Here is a 22314-nt window from a genome sequence, read left to right as displayed (position 1 = left end):
TTTTCCCTGTCAATCAAAAAATACAGGAAAGTACTATTTTTGCTGGTCACAATGAGTATTTGTGAGGAGACATTAGAGATAAATGAACTCAGGGCAAAGATATGTGTAAACAAAACACAAAAAATTGCTAATGGCTATTAAGTGATTACTATTCTTTTTTGGGGGGAGGGGGATTATCAGACCAGGGATTTATTTACTTTAACATCTTTATTGGAGTATAATTGCTTTACAATGTTGTGTTAGTTTCTGCTGTATAACAAAGTGAATCAGCTATGTGCATACATATATCCCCATATCCCCTCCCTCTCACATCTCCCTCCCACCCTCCCTATCCCATCCCTCTAGGTCATCACAAAGCACCGAGCTGATTGCCCTGTGCTAGGCAGCTGCTTCCCACTAGCTATCTGTTTTACATTCAGTAGTGTATACATGTCAATGCTACTCTCTCACTTCATCCCAGCTTACCCTTCCCCCCACCCCATGTCCTCAAGTCCATTCTCTACGTCTGTGTCTTTATTAATGTCCTGCCCCTAACAGCCAAAGCAATCTTGAGAAAGAAAAATGGAACTGCAGGAATCAGGATCCCTGACTTCAGACTATACTACAAAGCTATAATAATCAAACCAGTATGGTACTGGCACAAAAACAGAAATATAGATCAATGGAACAGGACAGAAAGCCCAGAGATAAACCCACACACATATGGTAACCTTATCTTTGATAAAGGAGGCAAGAATATACAATGGAGAAAAGACTGTCTCTTCTATAAGTGGTGCTGGGAAAACTGGACAGCTACATGTAAAAGAATGAAATTAGAACACTCCCTAACACCATACATAAAAATAAACTCAAAATGGATTAAAGACCTAAATGTAGGGCCAAACACTGTAAAACTCTTAGAGGAAAACATAGGTAGAACACTCTATGACATAAATCACAGCAAGATCGTTTTTGACCCACCTCCTAGAGAATTGGAAATAAAAACAAACAAATGGGACCTAATTAAACTTAAGAGCTTTTGCACAGCAAAGGAAACCATAAACAAGATGAAAAGACAACCCTCAGGATGAGTGATTACTATTCTTAATGCTTAGTCTTTGCATTTAATTTTTTTCCATTTAATAATGCTAGGTACCATTATTATCCCCATTTTATAGATGAGTAAACTGAGGCACAGAGTAGTTAAGTAACCTACCCAAGGTCAAACAGCCAATAAGTAGCAGAAATGGGAACTAAAACCAGAGTCTATACTTTTAACCACCCTGGTGTACTGATGGAAAAAAGAATTACAGGGTTGAACTATGCTTGAGAGAGGTACAGAGCTATGACCAGAAACATGGGAAGGAACAGATCTTCAAACCAATTCAGGCTTGCAAATCAGTATCCAGTTCACTACTGGGGGCCTATTATATGTCAGGCACTGCACTCAGTACTTTGGGAAATATTAATACAAGGATGAATAAGACATAATCTCTTCTCATCTTCGATGCATGATTTAATTGTCAACACTTTCATAAAGGCTTCTCTAACTGCAAATAAAATTCATCAGTGTCTTCTGGAGGTGCGCAAAGTACTGTGTGTGTCTCTCAAGCACTATGATATCACTTTTCATGCTGCATTATAATTAAGTCTTCGTATGTCTGCTGCTCCTCTCATTAGGGTGGTAGGTTCCATGGCCCAGGCTGGGGATAGGGATCATGTCTTAGGCTCCTTCTCCAGTACCTGGATTCCTAGCACAGCGTGCCTGGGCACACTGCTGTCTCCCAACAGATGTTTGATGAATGAATGAACAAATGAAACACAGAAAGAGGGACACAAGTGAAATAAACAGCTCTAAGAGTCACAGTATGCTAGTGGCAAAGAGGAGAATTTGTATATTCAGCCCTAGTCCAACATTCTAATACACCACATGCACCACACTAGTCTTCTCTTTTGCTAAAACTTCATGATTTAACAGTTTCTCATATATCATGAAACATACAAAATTTGTTCACATTTCATCTTTATGCTTCATCTCATTTAATACAGTAAACCCTTGTAGGCAGGGGCAGGTGTACACCTCACTTACTGTGGCAGGCCATGCTAAAGGCTTCCATAACTGCAGTTTAATTTTCAGAAGAGCCCTCTGAAGGAGCTCATTCTGAAAATGAAGGTTTAGGGATTTCCCTGGCAGTCCAGTGGTTAGGAGTCTGCATTTCCACTGCAGGGGGCAAGTGTTCAATCCCTGGTTGAGGAACTAGGATCCCGCATAATGCACCGCAAGGCAAAAAAATTTTTTTAAATTTTTTAACTTTAAAATGAAGCTTTAGAAAGGTCAAGCCACTTGCCCAAAGTTACACAGCTGGTAAGACACACACCTGGGACTTAAATCTAACTCCAAGTCACACAGTAGTAACCACTGTCCTACTTTTGTGCTTTTAAAGATCCAAATCCCAGCCCCTCCCCCTACTACTTATGTGACCTTGGGGAAATTATTTAACTTTTCTCATTTTTTCCCAGCTTCACTGAGATAGAATTGACATATAACATTGTATAAGTTCAAGGTGTAAAACATGATGATTTGATACAAGTGTTGATATATATTGTGATGGTTATTATGATGATGATTACCACAACAAGGTTAGTTAACATCTCCATCACCCCACATAATTATGTGTGTGTGTGTGGTGAGAACATTTAAGATCTGCTCTCTTAGCGACTTACAAGTATATAATACAGTGCTGTTAACTATAGTCACTATGCTGTATCTCCAGAACTTATTCATCTTATAACTGGAAGTTTGTACCCTTTGACCAATATCTCCCTATTTCTCCCACCCCTCAGCCCCTGATACCCACCATTCTACCCTCTATTTCTGTGAGTTCATGAGTTTCATTTTTATCGTCTGTGAGGTTGGTGATTGAGAACTCACATGAATGACATAACGATTAAATGAAAGAATAAATGTAAGTTGTTGGTCACATAGTAGGTATTCAATAAGTATGTACCAATGAGCCCACTGAATAATCAGATTCTGCTCAGCAATTCAGCACATTTGTTAATGATCAATTTAGATAAAACTGTTAAATGCTATGCCATAAAGACAACTATGTTGGTAGAAAGTTGCTAAGAGAGTAGACCCTAGAAGTTCTCATCACAAGAAAAAAATTTTTTGAAACTCTATGAGGTAATGGATGTTAACTAAAGTTATTTTGGTGATCATTTCACAGTTATATACATATGTCAAGTCATTATGCTGTACACCTTAAACTTATACAGTGTTGTATGTCAATTATATCTCAGTAAAACTGGGAAAAAAAAAATTTAAGACAACTATGTTGCGATTTCTCTCCCAAATGATGGAGTTCCAAGTGTTCCACAAAATTAAAAGTATAAGTGAAAGTAAGATTCTACAGTGACTAAAGATACCTATAGGTTAACATTCTTCTAGGACACCTTTGTACCATCCCTATTTAATAAGTAAGGACTCTAAAATACAAAAGCAAAAAGCTTGGCCAAGGCCAACTCAGTAATTGGGGAATTTGGAACCTGCATCCTGCACTCATTTAATCACAGCTGCCTTGCTCCCATACTAAGGTGTGGCTCTTTTTCTAAAAAACACTCCCAAACTGAATCACAGACTTTCTACCCAGCAGAGGAAAGATTCAGAACCAGCTCTGTGAATCAGGCCAAAGTTTCCTCATCAACGGAGTAGGGGTGAACAGCTTTCTCACAGGACACTATGGGGGTTAAATACACAATGCATAGGAACGGGCCTAGCGTAAAGTCAAGAATATAACAGACCCTCGAGAGATGCCGATGAAACAGAAGCTGGAGCTCATGAGATGAAGCAAAGTACTGGTGCTCCTTTTCTTTCAAGTACTTTAATATAGCAAGGAAGAAGGGAAGAGAGGAAGGAAGGGAGGGGGAAAGAGAGGGACAGGGGATGGACAGGAAAAAGAAGGAGAAGAAGGAGGGGGAGAGAAGGAAAGAAAAGGAGATAAAAACACCTATCTGGGGGGCTTCCCTGGTGGCGCAGTGATTGAGAGTCCGCCTGCCGATGCAGGGGACACGGGTTCGTGCCCCAGTCCGAGAATATCCCACATGCCGCGGAGCGGCTGGGCCCGTGAGCCACGGCCGTTGAGCCTGCGCTCCGCAACGGGAGAGGCCACAGCAGTGAGAGGCCCGCGTACCGCAAAAAAAAAAAAAAAAACCAACCTATCTGGTTTGTTATAGAATTCACATAAAGTATGGTGATTGTGATTGTATTACAATGTTAGACTAGGGCCTCCTGTTTTATTCTCTCCGCTAAGAGAACAGAAATTGTGATTCCTAATCAAAAAGTAAAATGGGATGGGTCATAAATCACTACTTTTCATCCATATATACTAGAAGAGTTGTTTTTCAAGCTTTGGTCCATGGGAAAGACATCAGGAGACAAAAAAAAAGGCTTTAAGTCTGAGAACAAAGTCATCTGCAGACATTCTGACAGCGTGACAGAGAAATGTGTGAAAACACTAATAGGCATATTGCACTGCTGTGAAATGACACTTACAACTGTGGAAGTGCCATTTGGGCTAAATTTTATTATAAGCAACCAATCTGCTTTTCTTTACTCCCAAAGAAGGATTACATGAATAATCGATCAACTGCCCCTACCATCCCATCTTAGCATTTATCTACCCATCCCTTCTTCTGCTAAATCCTCAGATTTATATCTGTAATGTCCCTCAAGTTCATTAGATGTACCACTCAAGATCACTACCACATTCATAGCAGAGATTAAAACAGAGGAAAATGAGATCTGATGGAAATTACTTTACAGAGAGAAACAGATGGGAACAGCCTGATTTTTAGACTTTTCTTTTTGTAGATGGAAAAACCTCATTTATAATAAAATGTATTGTAAACCTTAGGAAAACAATTACCACTAAAAGTGAAAAAGTTTAAGGAAACCTGACAGAGTTTGAAAAACAATCCATCTAAAACCCATTTACCAAAATCTATGCTTAGATGGCGTATGTGATGTTTTTCCATCTCCAAAATACCCTATTTAAGCCTAACATGGCACCATCCCCCTTTCCCATAGGGTTGCAAAGTCCCAGTCTTAATGTTACCAAAGAGTCATACAATGAAGGCTGCCATTGAAGGTCACCACTGAAATACACGTGTCCTGCCTAGAAACAGGCTGCTGAAACCTACACATTGAGGAAAGAGTGCCTACCTTCCAGAATATCAGCATACCTGGGGGTGGAGAAACAAACAGCCAGGAGTCAACAGTGCAGGTAGCCCACATCAAAGAGAGTGCGCCACTGACAACCAGTTAGATTCAAGACCCACAAGTCCATGTCCACACATTCCCTTTGCTGCCTTATATCTTTAAAGGTCATTTTCATTGATACGGAATGTCTCTTACCTTCATTCTCTGTGTAAGGAATCAAACAATCGTGGTCAGAGAGAAAAATCACAGAGTCAGAGAATTTTAGATCTGGAAAGGACCTTAGAAATATCATTTTACAAACAAGAAAACAGGTTCAGAGACATTAAGGGAAACATTCATGTTCAGCAAGCCCTTTTTTAAACGCATTACTCGCAGCTCGTTGCTTTTCTACCACCACGATAGCTTTTCTCCATTACCGGGTTGTTTTTGTTGTTGTTGTTGTTGTTTTGTTGTTTGTTTTGGGGGGTTTTTTGTGGGGTTTTTTTGCAGTACACGGGCCTCTCACTGTTGTGGACTCTCCCGTTGTGGAGCACAGGCTCCGGACGCGCAGGCCCAGCAGCCATGGCTCACGGGCCCAGCCGCTCTGAGGCATGTGGGATCTTCCCGGGCCGGGGCACGAACCCGTGTCCCCTGCATCAGCAGGTGGACTCTCAACCACTGCGCCACCAGGGAAGCCCCCGGGTTGTTTTTAAAATATTTCCTTTGCTAAGACTGAAAAAGAATCACCATTATTTCCAAGCCCACAAGAATAACTATATAGCTCTTAACTCAGATACGTGCCTCTTCCCACATTCACAAGGATCACTCCTACCTCGAAACTAAAATAAAATAGCATCTTACGAAGCTATACCATTCTTTCTCAATAAAACAAAAGCACCAAACACCAAAAATAGAGAACAAAACTGGGAATGTGTCAGACTTATCATAGCAATTGTTATTCATTTCCTCAGCACCTGTCACCAAATGCCCTATTTCCTATGGCCAAGAAATCAGGGAGGCTGGTCGTCAGCCATTTGGCTGAAGTCACAACACATCCTCCTGCCACTTTTCTGCTTCATGGAGAGCAAAACTGAATCTCGTAACTTGACTAATTCAACACTTCAGTCAAACCCAGAATAAAACTTTTCTTTGGAATTATAAACAATGTTCACATTGCAAGCATCTAGATGTGTGAGATGTCCTAATTCAAAAAAGAAGTTTTAAGGATAAACATAATAGCTAGACTAATAAATAAAACTTGCTAAGATTTCACTAAAGTTGAACCCCAGAAGATATTTTCAGCAGAAAAGTTTCCAATGAAAAGAACAAGCAAATAAATTAAAGATGAAGCCAAAAAATGAAATGAAACCAGCCACTCATCTATGAGGCTGGATGGAAGAAAACCAAGTCCCAACTGATAAACAGAAGCCCTTCTACAAAGTGAGAAACACAGAACCTACCTATTCCTGAACCAGAACTGTTTCCTGTTGACACTTTCTAACCTGAAGATGGCCCCAGCGTCCAACTGAGGAAACACATTTTCCAGGATGGGAAACTCACCTTCGGAAATCCTGAATCTTCTTTCTTCTACTGCTTATTGTGTAACCAAAGGACTCTCACTTTTACCAAAACAGCCAGATAATTTCCCTGAAAACTGTAATACACATCTGACCATATTTGTGTATTTGGTGACTCACAAAATTATTGTTTTAAAAGTTGTTAAATGTTACTCTTTAAGCATCAATGTAAAGTATAAAACACTATCAACCTTAACAGCTGAACCTAATCCTTCAAAGTGGTCTAGAGGGGTGGGATAGGGAGGGTGGGAGGGAGGGAGATGCAAGAGGGAAGAGATATAGGAACATATGCATATGTAGAAATGATTCACTTTGTTGTAGAGCAGAAACTAACACACCATTGTAAAGCAATTATACTCCAATAAAGATGTTAAAAAAAAAAAAAAAAGTGGTCTTTCACCGGGCTGTGCAGAAACTAAGCCATTACTGATCTCTCTATCCTCAGCCTCCTTCCTTTTCTCCACCTCCACAAGGGTGCTTGTGGAACCCCAGCATATCTGTGATTTTTCACTCCTTACCAGTAGCCCTTAACATGAATATACCTTTTGACCACCAAAGTAGGGTATATTAAGTTTATGTCTTCTCTTCTCTGGGATTAAGACGACTCATGAGGCATTCATTAATAATGCTGGATTATACTGGAGACAGTCACTTTAAAACAATTAACAATAATTAACATTTGTGTGGCAGTTTACAGTTCACAAAATATTTTTAAATATATTGCCTCATTTGAGGCTCACAAGTCCCAACCAGGATGGGAGAGGGAGATGGAAACAGAGCCTCAGCAGGTCATAGTGCCATTAGGTGGCAGAAGCAAAACTTGAACCCAGGTCCTCTGATTTCAAATACTATGATACTATCTTCTCTTTATACTATGGCACAAGAAACAAATGTATTGGTGAATTTAAAAACTTTATGGATATATGTGTGTGTATACATATACATGGCAAATATGAAAGTTAGATGTGAGGATAAGTAATTATCTTCTACAGAAACAACCACACGTGAGAAAACGAAGAGTAAGCAGTTTTTAACGATGAATGTGTGACGTCATTTTGCAGAGAAGGCACGTGATGTTACAAGGGCAGCTCCAGTATTCAGGAATAATAATGACAATAAGCTAAAGAAGCTCAGTATCTACCTGGAGATGCAGACTCAGTCCATGATGCTTATGGTTTACAGCACAGGGGCTGTAGCAGCCTGCCTCTGGGCAGGGCACAGTTAATGCAGCTTCTGCGAGGACTCTGTCCCACGGCCAAGTCTCCAGCTGAGTTTTACAAGGACCTCTTTGTCTTGGGCCCCCTCCCAACACATGGGAAACCTCAGAATGGCTCTTGCCACTGAGTGCAACTAAGCTGAGCCACTTGGTATTACTGGCTCTCGAGGGTGGCCAGCTAGTTGAGCCAAGACATATTTCCAATATTTCTCAGTCCTGCAAACAACCTATACTTTGTAAGAGCTTGTCTTTTATTTTTAATAAAAGATTAGGGGATATTTTTTTCCAATAATACTTTAAAATCCAGATAATTTGAGAGAACAACGTAATATCCAATGAAGGACAATTTCATATTTTCTGCCCTTTATTTCCTATCACTCAGCCAATATGGCAAACCAACATGTCTGTGGAAATGACATATCTACAAGGACAGAATACTTCTCCTTTTTAACCCGAAAGAGCAGATTTTTAAGTAAGTGTAGCAAGTAGAGAATTATTTGAAACGATCAACTCCAAGGTACGCCAAACACACAGAAGTAGGCCACTTTTTGAAATTAGGAAAACATTAAGGAGACAATACAAATAACCAACAGAAATGATCAAATCATGTTTCAGTCTTCCCAAATCCTTTTTTGATGTTTAAAACATTATCATTTAGTCTAGTGTCTAAAAGTAACTAATGGCCCCCAAACAGAAAATATATCCAACTCAATAAAAATAAAACCAAGGAACCTAGCACTTTGCCATTTACCCAGACATTTCTTTTTTTTTTTTTTTTAAATTTTATTTATTTATTTATTTTTGGCTGTGTTGGGTCTTCGTTTCTGTGCGTGGACTTTCTTCTAGTTGCGGCGAGTGGGGGCCACTCTTCATCACGGTGCACGGGCCTCTCACTGTCGCGGCCCCTCTTGTTGCGGAGCACAAGCTCCAGACGCGCAGGCTCAGTAGCTGTGGCTCACGGGCCCAGTTGCTCTGCGGCATGTGGGATCTTCCCAGACCAGGGCTCGAACCCGTGTCCCCTGCATTGGCAGGCAGATTCTCAACCACTGCACCACCAGGGAAGCCCTACCCAGACATTTCTTATAACATAGAAATGCTGCATGCTACTGAAAGATACAAATTGGATTTTTAGGCTCACAGCTCATGGATCATTACACATGAGCTAGGTCAATTTCTAACTAAACCTATTGCAAAACACAAGTTATTATCTTTCTACATGTGCATGTAAATGCATATAAATTCAAAGAGAAAAGAGTAGACAGATAACCCTGGAGAGTACTCAAGAGCAAAGGGATGAAGAGAGGCTTTGATTTTCTGCTCTATTACTTATTCTGTATTGTATTGCTTTTGACTCCATTTTGTTTCAACTATGGAAATAAAAATACATTACAATTTTATTTGTATGAGATAAAGAAAGAAAATTTAAAAAACAGAACAAATTTAAAAGATTCTGTTCAAGGCAGGACAACTAAAGACCTGGAAACAAGTGCTGAATGGCACGATGCCTTAGAAGTGGAGGAGTGGGCAGCCACTGCCATGGATGAGCACACTCCCATTGTGAAGACTCAAAGTGAAAAGGCAGGAGGGACTACAAACATTCTCTTCTCCAATCAGTGCTGAAAAAGGAAATCGGTTGTGATTGCCTCCTCTCTTAGGAAACTCAAGGCAAAGCGCCTGAAAATCCCTTACATGGGTACTAAAAAGGATCTGTGTATTCCAAACTAGAGGTAAAAGCCAGTCCAGAGTTACTGCATAAATACGTAGGGCTTGCAGCTCCAGGGTCTAAGCTGTCCTTGGAGACAAGGATCGAGAGATAATTTCTCTCCATCTCTAAGTCCAGAGGCAGAGCAACAGTCCCCAGTTTCTGTGTGTTGGACTCAGATGGGAAATGACCTAACTCTCAGCAGGGCAAGAATATCAGCGGATAGCTCTGAAGGAGAACTTGAAAGAAAGGCAGGTGTGGGGAGGAGAAAAGGAGCTTTTCACTTCGCCACAGTCCATGACTGACCCAAGAATGTCATTTTTTTAAACTAAATTTTTAATAATTTTTTGGGCTGTGCCAGGTCTTAGTTGTGGCACGCGGGATCTTCGTTGCTGCCTGTGGACTTCTTAGTCCACATGCAGACTCTTAGTTGCGGCACGCATGCGGGATCTAGTTCCCTGACCAGGGATCGAACCCGGGCCACCTGCATTGGGAGCATGGAGTCTTAACCACTGGACCACCAGGGAAGTCCCAAGAATGTCATTTTAAATTGTAAAGAGGAAGAGTCTGGCTCAGGAAGGACTCAACCTAAAATATTACCAGATTCAACCGAGTAGGAGCTGAAGAATGCTCCAACTCCCAGAAGGGTCCCAGGTGCTCAGCTGAACTGTCAACTGTACCGCGTTACATTAACGGCAAAGCCTTAGCTATTACCTCTAAAGAGAACGCCACCTCCATACACCCTCTCCTATACCACTGACCAGACTGCAAATTGATAAAGACTTTGTGGAGGATAACTGTGATGATGCATACCAGAAGCTTCCAGTTCTGCTTCCAGACCCAGAATTCCACGTTTTGCAATTTATTCTGAGGAAATAACCATGGATGGCCTCAAGGATTTAACTACAGGGATGTTCGTTAAGGCACTACTTATAGTAACCAAAATGAGGAAGAACCTAACACCCCCAAACAGGGGAATGGTTAAATAAATTATGGTACATCTGTGCAATGGCCTTAAAATGACACTGGGTTGGCTCTAAAACTATATAATAATCTAGGGAGGTTTTCATGAGACACCGTTAGGAAAAAAATAGCAGGTTTTGAAGATAGTATGTATTTATAGTATATTACCATTTTTATCAAAAATATATACATTTAATATACAAACTTAGGAGGATATACCTAAAACATTAATGGCCTATCTATACATCCCAGGTGATTGTTACATTTTTCTTCTTTTTGATTACTGATATTAATTATATTTTCTTCAATATATATATATATACATTACTTCTGCAATAAAAAAATATTCTGAAGTATTGTAAGACAGATAACTTCTAAACCTACATCTATAATTATGATGTTCCTAAACTTTAGTTCTTTGTTTACAATTATCATTCCCTGCAGAAACAAGCTCTATTCCCCACTTCACTCATTGGAATTATTGCCTTCGGTCATCCATACCTAAAAATTTAAGGTCTGAATAAGCATATTTTATAACTTCAGCATACCTAAATGGTCAAAATTGTAGAAAGGTAAATAAGCAGCCTCATAAAAACAGTAAGTTATAAAGAATCTGTTTTACGGAACAAGATTAAATTTTTTGCAAAGGAAAAACTAAACTACCCTTTTGACTAGTGACTTGTGTTTTCAACTCAATATAACTGTACACATAATATTTGTAACAAATGTGGCTATCATCTGCTTTTTCCATATCATTGGCTGAAAAAACCAAACTACTTTTAAGACAGCATCCTGAAGTTTAAATTAAAAGAGAACATACAGTAGATAGAAATCAGTCTGGTAAGGGGTAAAATCTCTGTCTTTCGTCCTTAAATTGGTGGCATGTGTATCTTCTATAATTAATGGCAAAATCTCCTTCACAAGCGGTTTCCAGATGCCTTCCTTAAACTAGAGCTAATCAGTCTCTGATTCATCATGTGTTCAGGAATGCTCTTCTAACAGGCACACTTGCTAGCTCAGTGCAAAAGAAATATTACTACCCACTCCACTGACATTAAAAAAAAATTCAAATAAGTTTAATCTCTTTCAAGGCCAGTTGTAGACATACATTCTTCCCCTAGCCAGGTCCCAACCAATTTAAAAACATCTAAACATGAACTTCCATCAACCCATGGTCTAATGTGATGAGTTTACCACTGTGTCCAAGAACCCGAATTACGTGCCAAGGGAAATACAATGAACAGGCCGCTCCAGAGTGAAGACACGCTTCATACCTGGCAGGGGAATCTGTTCCAATGCAGCACTAGACAGCTTCACAGAGCAAACCTTTCCTAACTGGAGAGTTTGCTTCTCCCTTAAACTCACAGAAATCTTACTGCTATTTTAAGTACTTTATTCTTCTGAATGTTCCACCTTGTTCCAGAAAAAATGTACTGTAGTTACTAGTATACTCCTAGTTTGGGAAGGAAAATGAAAACTATTTCTGGAAAATTTTGTCAGGTTTAGTTCTCCTTTAAATCCACAGGGAAAATGAAGACCCTAACTTTTTCCTTGGAATTTCTTTATCATCTACTCCAAAAATCAATTGTGTAACCATTACCTCACCCTTCACTAATGTGATGAAAGCTCATCCTTCCCTCTGGTTCACAGTAAAAGGACAGCTCATATAGTGAATGCTTTCAATTACAAGTGCTCAGACCTTAAGAGTGACAGGGGTATGTCCTGGGTTGTAAATGGATACCCTGAAAGCTCAAAACACATGAAGTGGAAAGAAATATAGTTACCCCAAACTTAAGGACTAAAAGAATGATCTAACTGACCCTGGAGACCCGCCATTGAATAGACTTTGCCAAAGGACATTTTCATGTGACACCAGCAGTCAATGGACTCATGGAGCCAGCTCATGAGAACTTGCTGGGTTTCTAATCAAGATGTTGTTAAGGGCATCGTTCACTGCATTATACAAAGCCCTCTTTATTTCTTTCTGGGTCTGTGTCAGTGATACCTGTGCTTCTGCTAAGCAAGTGATTTGTTTTTAATTCATGGTCTCTATAAGTGGAGTAAGAAAACAAGTTCCACATTTGCCTTGGTTGGTAGAAAACTTAAAAACAAAAATGAGGTCCACATATACCACATGGCCATGACTACTCACTGGTTTACATTTGTTCTTTCTTGACTCCATTTAAGTCACTATTTTTTTTCCCTTTAGTTTTACCACTTATTTATAATTTATTCTTTTAGTGTATGTAATAGCTATATGTCACCTGGTGTTTGGTAACAAGGTGGAGTTCAAATAAGTAAATTTAGAAAGTTCCTAGACCTTTTGAAAACTATTGGCTCGATTCAATATACATCTCATACCATACAACAGCTTTTGGGAAATCAAGAAGAAACACACTATCATGAATATCACAATCATGTATCAACCTGAATAGACAATCAGATTTTCAGATTCCCATGCAATCCAAGTTTAAGCACAGTTCCATGTTCACCCACCTAAACTACGTTTTATAAAGCACTTGGAAAACACTATATTTTATATCAGAGATACAACACAAGCAATTCACGTTTTGCTGTAGAGACATGAAAATCTGTAGAAACATTAAAGTCATATCCTCAATTATAGCAAAATTGTATTCAGCCCATAGTTAGTTCTGGGCAACGACTACCTGAACATAAAGAAAAATGAGCTAAAGACCAAAAAAAAGTTAATCCTGTCTCTACCCTTCATCCCTTCTCAACTAGTCTATTGTGATTATAAATCCAAAATCACATATGTAACTCACCAGAAAATCAGTATATTTTCATCTACTTACATCTATGTCAGACCATGTTACAGCTATCGTTCCAGGTTTTCTAACTAATGAGACTCCCACTAATTAGCTGAATAGGAGATAAACTGAAAAGCCTGTTTTCTTACTACAAATATCTCCCTTTAGGCCATAAAAAAGTGTCTCCTGCCTTTTAAAATTTGAGGTCTTCACCATGTCTAACCTCTCACCTCCATTTATTCATAATAAGTCACTAAATTTACAGCATTGATTCAACATTGACCAACATTTCTTCAGTGCCCCCACTTCCATGTTAATTAATGTTACTTTTCATAAACTTTAATCTGATCCTTATTGTTTTCCACAGCTCAACATTTTGACAAATCCTTTCAAGCTCATCCATCAGCATACACCAAATAACAGTACCCATGAAGAAGCTTTCAAACCCTGGATTTTCCATTTTCCCAAGGATTTTCCCCAAAGCCAGTATGACCTTGCGAATCCAAGTAAGCCCAACATTTCAGCTTTGAGAGCTTCTCTGTCACATAACCCACCAAATCACCTGACTGGTTTGCATAATATGAGAAATGTAACCTCACCTTCTTCCTGAGGTGTCCTCATAATTTCCCTTGAAATACCAAAGACCCAGTTACCCAGTCATATGTGCTGAAGCAATTACAGAAGGGATTTATTTATTAAACATTAATCCCCTTGTCATGCAGAGTACATAGAAAATCCCTGATGCACTTTTGCTCTGAAACTTCACTGGAAACACATTTTTCTAAAACTCCAAAGACCTTTCCCTTGACAAATCCGATAGGCCTTTCTCAAGTTTTCAATCCCCTTGACCTCTATGCTTCATTTAGCACTGCTGAAATTCTCTTCTCGCATGGTTTCCCCGGATGTTCTCTGTGTTCTTCTACCACCTCTTTCTCTCATTTGCTGACTTTTCTTTTTGCCTGCCTCCACCCCCTTGGCTGGCAACAGTTCGTAAGGTTTGAAACTGGCTTTCTGCATTTCTCCCTCAGTATTCACCACTATGAAGCATATATACCACAGGCGTTACTGAACTATCCCCTCACACGGATGCCTCAGAAATCAATGATTAAGGCCTGACCTCTCAAATTGTGATCCTGTCTCCAGTTACTGACTGGTCAACTCGGGCTACACCCCTGACACCTGAAATGTAACATATCAAAATCTGAGCTTATTTTTTCCAGCCCAGCAGACTTTCCCAACACAGCCCACTAAGCCCTCATTACTTATGCCTGGATTACAACAACCCCTTAACACTCTCCCACCTCTAGCTCCACCACTCCAATCCATTGTAGATATTTATGCTGCCTAAGTAACTCTCGTATCTCAACACATTGCATGTATTCAAGAACCTATGGAAGGGACTTCCCTGGTGGCGCAGTGGTTGAGAGTCCACCTGCCGATGTGGGAGACGTGGGTTCGTGCCCCGGTCCGGGAGGATTCCCACATGTCATGGAGATGCTAGGCCCGTGAGCCATGGCCGCTGAGCCTGTGCGTCCAGAGCCTGTGCTCCACAACAGGAGAGGCCACAGCAGTGAGAGACCCGCATACAGAAAAAAAAAAAAAAAAAAAAAAAAAAAAAAAGAACCTATGGAGAGACTTCCCTGGCAGTCCTGGTGGTTAAGACTCTGTGCTTCCACTGCAGGGGTTGCAGGTTCGATCCCTACTCAGGGAACTAAGATCCCACATGCTGCACGGCGCAGTGGGGAAAAAGAAAAAAAAGGACCTATGGCATGTTCCTACTGCAGTATCACATCAAAGCTATAATTAAATTCATCACAAATCATCCATGGCCATGAAAGTTCCATGTCAACCAAGCCAGTGTGTTTGACTTGCTCATTGTCATTTCCAAAACTGTGTCCTCACATTTAGCTTTCTTCCTACGCAAAATGCCATCCTCACTTTTATTTGCCAATGTACGTTTCTCTCTTATCCAGTTCAAAATTCATCTCCTTCCTCTGTTAGTCCTACATCTTTAGTACCACTCCATCACTCAATACTTAGAGATTCTATTTACACTATTTTTTTTCACTTACTGATATGTTACTTGGCAAGTGCTCTCAACTGGTGTCGCATGTACACATTATCTTTATCCCTGCTAGATTATAAAACTCCTTGGAAGCAGGGATTCTCTCCTATTTATAACATTTTAGTTTGTATATAAAAACATTTAGAACATTTTGGTATTCTATACAGTACAGTACCAGCGGGTATCCACTAACTAGTTGTTAATTAATAACGTAGTTGTCATGGCTGACTAATGTCTTAATCCTATACCCAAATCCTATAATATAAGAAATATTACATACACATCCAACACACATTTCAACCAACAGTCCAAAAAGATACAATTTCCTGGGCTTCCCTGGTGGCGCAGTGGTTGAGAGTCCGCCTGCCAATGCAGGGGACACGGGTTCATGCCCCGGTTTGGGAAGATCTCACATGCCGCGGAGTGGCTGGGCCCGTGAGCCATGGCCACTGAGCCTGCGCGTCCGGAGCCTGTGCTCCGCAACGGGAGAGGCCACAACAGTGAGAGGCCCGCGTATCGCAAAAAAAAAAAAAAAAAAAAAAAAAACCAACCAAAAAAAAGATACAATTTCCTTTAATAAAAAGTTTGTAAATATTCCATTATAGACACTTTCCCTCTTCAAATGAGTTTTATTTCCTTTCTCGTATTTTCCTCTTTAGCTTGTTCACCTGCTGGAAGGAAAGGGAATAATTTCTCACCTGATGTAATTACTTACTCCTGTCTGTATTGGAATCCTGGCTCCTCCACCTGCTTCACTCTGTGCTATTCTCAAAGGCATAAGAAAGCACCTTCTCAAGGTCAGCCTAGGCCTCTGCTAAGTCCCTAGAGTTTGAGGACCTAGAATGTAATTCCACCAGCCACCCTAAAGGTCAAGAAGCAGCCTCCATTTGACTGAAAGGTACAAAGGTCATGCACATTTTGCCAGTCACAGAAAGGAGAAAAAAGGAAGAATTAGAATTGACTTTCTCTTACCTACAGCATGGAGTGAGGAAAAAAGCAGAGTACTCTCCATAGCATTTCCATGGAGATTTTTTTAGCTGAATAAACAACTGAACCACACAAGATGTCTTGAGTGAAGATATCAGCCTGACGGCTCGAAATGCCCTCGAAAGCTCCTCTAGAAGCCTACCCTACATTTGCTCTCCAACTCCTTGTTTTCAAGCCAAACCATCAAGAGCTGCATGGACTCACTGTCTCCATCAGAAAGTAGGGCCTCTGACATTTTCAGCAATCCTCCCTGAAAGAAAAGCATTTAGAAAACACATGCCTAACACATGCCCTGATATATCCTAGATCTTCACTCATGGCTCTCAACAGGGTACCAAGCAAGACAGAACCAATACGAACAGGACATCATTTTGAATGCTGTCCCTTTCTGGCCCAGTCCCCTAGACTATCAGAACCAAAACATGTTAATATGCAATCAGTACATATTAAAAGTCAGATGGACATGGATAGTTGCTAAATGCACTTTGGTAGATACAGAATTTTAAAACGTCAGGGCAATATATTACATCCTGGGTATTTTCATCACCATCAGTAATAGATGACATGAAGTCATGATAAAAGCTTGACTTGAGATTATGAAAAGGTGCTTTGAGTCATTTATTCATGTGGAATCTTGGTGACATTTAGTAAATAGAAAATACTCTGTTTTACCTCATAGCTCAAAATAGGATTCAGGGCCCCAAAAAATATTTAAGCATTTTGTTTATTTCTTATGTGTTAAAGCTGATCATTGGATTATAACCAAAACTACCAAAACCAAAATTTTAAATTGTGAACTTTCAACAGGAAGTCCAGGATAAATATAGTATCCCTGAGACTTTTCTATCAATGGGAAAAAATCACTAGCACAAAAAATACAAGATGTACCTGATGAAAGCAAACTTCTGATTCAAAACACAAAGGCCATACTGTACACTGAAGATACAGAGACAGTCACTGCCAAGGGCATAGGCATGAAGGTCAAACACCAGTTGGTATTAGTAATGGAAACATGATCCCATAAATGAAAGACTGAATGACACTCAAAAGCCTATAAAACACAGGAGAACTCTATGCTTCAAGAAGAATGGCTAACATTATCAGAATGTGTGTAGACTACAACTTATGCCTTTCCCACCCTTTGTACTTCTGATGTCTAAAAAGCATAAAATCCTATTTTTATCAAGTTTTCTAAAAATGTACAATTGTATTTCCTTTCCTTTGGTTTTAATTTTTATATTTTGAATGTCTGCTTTCCTTCCTATTAGATCTTTCCTTCTGTTACTTTCTGTTCTTTCTAGAATGAGTTGCAGCATGGCTTTCTATCGTGTATACTGGCAACTGGCTGTAATGTGTACTGGTAACTTGCCTGGAAATACTACCACCCAGCTTCCTCAGGATGGAGTCATCTAATTAGAGGATTGTAATCAATCCAGGCAATCTGCCTTCACACTAACCAGGGTAAGAACCTAACTCAAATCTTGGCTCTGCCATTTACTTAAAGGCATCACCTCAAGAAGTTACTGCTACTTAACCTCATCAAGAGCCAAATTTTTAAAAACGAGGTATAATAATAAAGGTAATCATAATACTTACCTCACAGTTCTTATGAAGATTCAAAGAGAGAATGAACAAAATGTACATCCTAGTCCCCGGCACATAATAAATCCTGTCTAATTTTGAAGTATAAATGATGTTGGTTAGAGTATCACTTCTACCATTTACTCACAACCTTAAACTTCCTACTTCAAAAATGGAAATAATACCAACTGCACAAGATTGTTATAAAGATCAACTGAGACAATGTCAGTGAAAATAGTGCTTAACTGTATGGCTATACACAAATGCAAGGTGATGTAACTCTGTCCAACGTAATAAGTTGAGTGTTTTCTGAATGGCATATCAAAAAACAACATATAATGATTGAACTGACTTTGCACAAAGTTGTAGAAACTGCTGGTGATGATCCTAGTTTGGTTGGGTGTCTCTGTATTTCAACACAGCATAAGAAGAAACACATGCTAGGGGAAAAACACATGCCTTCAAATCAAATCATCCTTTGACAGTACAAAAAAAGCATCCACCACCTGGTAAGTAGGAAAGCATCATCCTTCACATCCAATGCTTTTCAATGTTTGGTCTTCTGACCACTTGCAAGAGAATCCACATGGCTGCTTTTATAAAACACTCCTGAGCCACACAACTTACTTAGTCAAATCTCTGGGAGTGAGGCCCCAAAATCTGAATTTTTAACAACCTCCAAGGGATTCTGATGTCAACTCGAGTTTGAGAACTGCTGCTTCTAAGTTTTTATTATGAAAAAGCATAATAAACAGAGCTAGCATTTGTCACTATGGAAAACTATTTATCAGAAGCAAAGGAGGCGGACTTCCCTGGTGGCTCAGCGGTTGGGAATCTGCCTGCCAATGTAGGGGACATGGGTTCGAGCCCTGGTCCGGGAAGATCCCACATGCCGTGGAGAAACTAGGCCCGTGCGCCACAACTGCTGAGGCTGTGCTCTGGAGCCCGTGAGTCACAACTACTGAGCCCGCGTGCCACGACTGCTGAAGCCCGCGTGCCTAGAGGCTGTGCTCTGCAACAAGGGAGGCCACGGCAATGAGAAGCCCACGCAGAGCAACAGAGTAGCCCCTGCTCACCCCAACTAGGGAAAGCCCACGTGCTGCAACAAAGACCCAACACAGACAAAATTAAGTCAATAAATAAATTCACAAAAAAAGGGAGGAAACAGATCTTACCAAAAAATTTTAATCTAAGTACAGATTTTGAAATGTACAGGATAGGCAAATTTCAAAAAAACCGAGATTTAACTTTTCTTTTAAATACATATTTTCAATGACATTTTATAGAGTAATACAAGAATTGTTTTACACCTGGTCATTATTGAGCAGTCCAGCGTCTCTAGTGCCCTAGCTATTGACTTTGCTTCCCTTAACGCTTGCCCACTTGCCTGCGACAGCCATATGAGCAGGAGCTGAAAGTCAGCAAACTTCCAAGTTCCAATGTTTCATCAGGCCCCAGCTTTCACTCAACTTGCCTGAAATACTAGCACCCATCTTTTGAGCCTAGAGACATCTAATGAGAGGATTATCATCAGCACAGGCATCTGCCTTCACACTACCCAGGTGAGCCTCTAGGGGGAATCCTCACACAAGAGCACCTCTGAAAGCACCCAGTTCTTTCAACCCAAAAAGTTACCAGGAGCCAGGATGGGATCATAAAGAATATGCTATGCCAAGAAAGCCTCATTTCCTTTTCTGATTAAATGACTGCCTCAGTTATCTTGAGTCAAGCAAAATATCTAATCCTACCCCATCACTAACTAGTGGCACTCTAGGTCAATTCCTTGAAGCAGTGCTTAGGGCTCTGGCCCATCATGGAACACATGGGGAATGACATCGGTATGCCACACTGAAGTATACAAAGGAGGCTACCTGACACCTGGGTCCACTGAGGCCCTGCCAGGCTACCCAAGAGCAGCAGAGATCAATTTCTCAGCATATCCGTAACGCACTGCTGCAGGACACCCATCAGGAAATACACTCCAAGGAATATTACTCCATGACTAAACAGTTGCCTAATCAGATTCCCCATCGAGGGCACCAGGCTGATAACTATCAGTGAGAGAAGTAAGTTGGCAGGCCTAAAGAGGGAAACACCAGAAAACCAGAGGCTACTGAGGGACAATCTACAACCAAAACAAGAACCCAAAGCATAAGAATCAGAAATATGCAAGAAAGAGATGGGAAGCAAAAGCACTGGTGGGAGCAAAGGGGTCCAAAGACCAGGACCCATGGGGGTCATTATCCTCATTTAAATGCAAAGTTTCAGAAAGATGTAAACACAAAGAGAGCTGACTGATGAACCAGGATCAGCTTGGAGAAGTAATGCACTGCTGCATTCAACATTGTCAGCAATGTCTTGGAAGAAGAGAGATAAATAGAATATAGCTTGTCAAGTCACAAAGCTGAGAGATGTCATGATTCCTTCTTGTTTTCAAGGGCTGTTACATGGAAAAAGGAGAAAGGATTAAATGTATTATCAAGGATACAACTAAGACCAAAGGGTCAAAATTACAGGAGGGTTGACTTTGATCGAATGTAATGAAAGGCGTCTTAGTGATTAAAACTGTCCATACATGGAATGGACCACAGTGCAAGAAGTAAGCTCTCTGGCCCTAACAGCGTGAATTACAACCAGTCAGAAAAGTCGTAGCAAGGATTTCTACTTTGGTGAGAGACAGAATAACTGGCCTTTGTGCTCAAATTCTATGAAAAATACTTTTGGTAGAAACCAAGTCTTTCCATTATTAAAGGAGTAGCAATGAATCTGGCAAAGAGTATAATATCTAAAATATCCCCAGTGTGAATTACAAGTAGAAGCCCTTTATTTCCATTCTGGGAAATATAACTGATAGAGGCTTATTTTTACCTTATGACATCATACTACTACCAGTCTTACTCCTATTACCCTTATCACTGTTGATTAAGTTTCCAACAGAAGTTTATAGACACTACAAGTCAAGACAAAGAAAAAAAAATGATTCTGTTCCTGAAAGCTGACTACCTAGAAAATTCTATGATGATCATTCACTCTCCTCATTTAGCATAAAGAAGCAAAAGGAGGAGGGATCTGCAGCCAGAGGACTATAAAAAGCTCACTTGGGTCTAAAAGGATGACACCGTGGACCAGCCTGGGATCGGCTTACACTGAACTCTGCACGGAAGTTCCCTTGGACCGGAACACTGCAAAACCAATGGAAATTTTGTAAAAGACAAGGAATCAGTTTCATATCCAACCTGATTTCTGTGAATAGCAATAAGTTCTTAATGGGTACAATTTGGTGATCCATAAATCTTAAGGAAAGAAAGTGGGGATCATATAGCAATAATGTTGATTCAAAAGCTACTCCCCTGAAAGCCTCACATTTCCTTCCCCGGAGCTTAAGGTAATGAGGCTACCGCCTTGCCCGTAGGACACAAGAGTGGCCTTCACACCCGATCCTGTCGAGATTCTGCTGACTTCCCACTCACAAAGGCCAAGACATTCAGTGCAAATGAGGCAGAACTAGTTTGGCCCTGTGTGACTCTGATGACAAGAAAGAGAAGCTCCTTCTGTGAATCAAATGTTAGGACTGCACACATTTCAGCTACTGCAGGCAGCTCTGTACCTAGAGTGGCCTCTTGTTCTGGGAAATGTGACCATACAAGAGCACGCAAAGATCAAAGGTGGAATGGGGTTTTCACCCAAAGGCTTCCTAAGACAATGAAAGAGAAATGAGGGTGGAGAAGGAAGGAGAGAGAGGAATGAATATTGTGATGATGTTAAAGAAATATAAAATCAGCAGAGCCATGGTCACTGTCTATCGCTGTGCTGAGGCAGAGAAACAGTTTTAGGTTATCACAGAAGACAAAGAGTGACAGAACTTTTCCAAAACGCATGACAGGACATTTGGTAGGTATTCTCATTAACAAAACTCTGCTCATCAGATTCACAAACCAAGTCCATTTGGTATTGTCAGGCCTTAGCCTTAAACGTAATGTGGTCCCCCTTACTATACAGCACAGGGAACTATACTCAATAGTCTGTAATAACCAACAAGGGAAAAGAATTTGAAAAAGAATACATGTATATATATATATAATTGAATCACTGTGCTGTACTTGAAACTAACACAACACTGTAAATTAACGATACTTCAATAAAATAAAATATATATATATTTTTAAAATGTAATGACCCCCTTTTCTTTGCGTATTTGAAACATCCAGTGACCAGCCATAGGTGTTCCACTCATTAACACCGACTGACACCATACTGGTCCAGTTAAAATCAG

General features: G+C 40.2%; 1 protein-coding gene and 1 non-coding gene across 7 annotated transcripts in view; both read right to left on the bottom strand.

Annotated features, from left to right (window-relative positions):
• Positions 1 to 22314, bottom strand: part of SLC4A4 (solute carrier family 4 member 4) — a 354105-nt gene that overhangs the window by 235570 nt on the left and 96221 nt on the right. The window lies entirely within an intron of this gene.
• TRNAW-CCA (transfer RNA tryptophan (anticodon CCA)) lies at positions 10129 to 10201 on the bottom strand. The gene has a single exon. It is a non-coding gene; the product is annotated as a tRNA-Trp (tRNA).

The sequence above is a fragment of the Kogia breviceps genome, chromosome 6 (genome assembly GCF_026419965.1).
Source record: "Kogia breviceps isolate mKogBre1 chromosome 6, mKogBre1 haplotype 1, whole genome shotgun sequence".
Classification (NCBI taxonomy): Eukaryota; Metazoa; Chordata; class Mammalia; order Artiodactyla; family Physeteridae; genus Kogia; species Kogia breviceps.
This window is presented reverse-complemented; position numbering and strand designations above follow the sequence as displayed.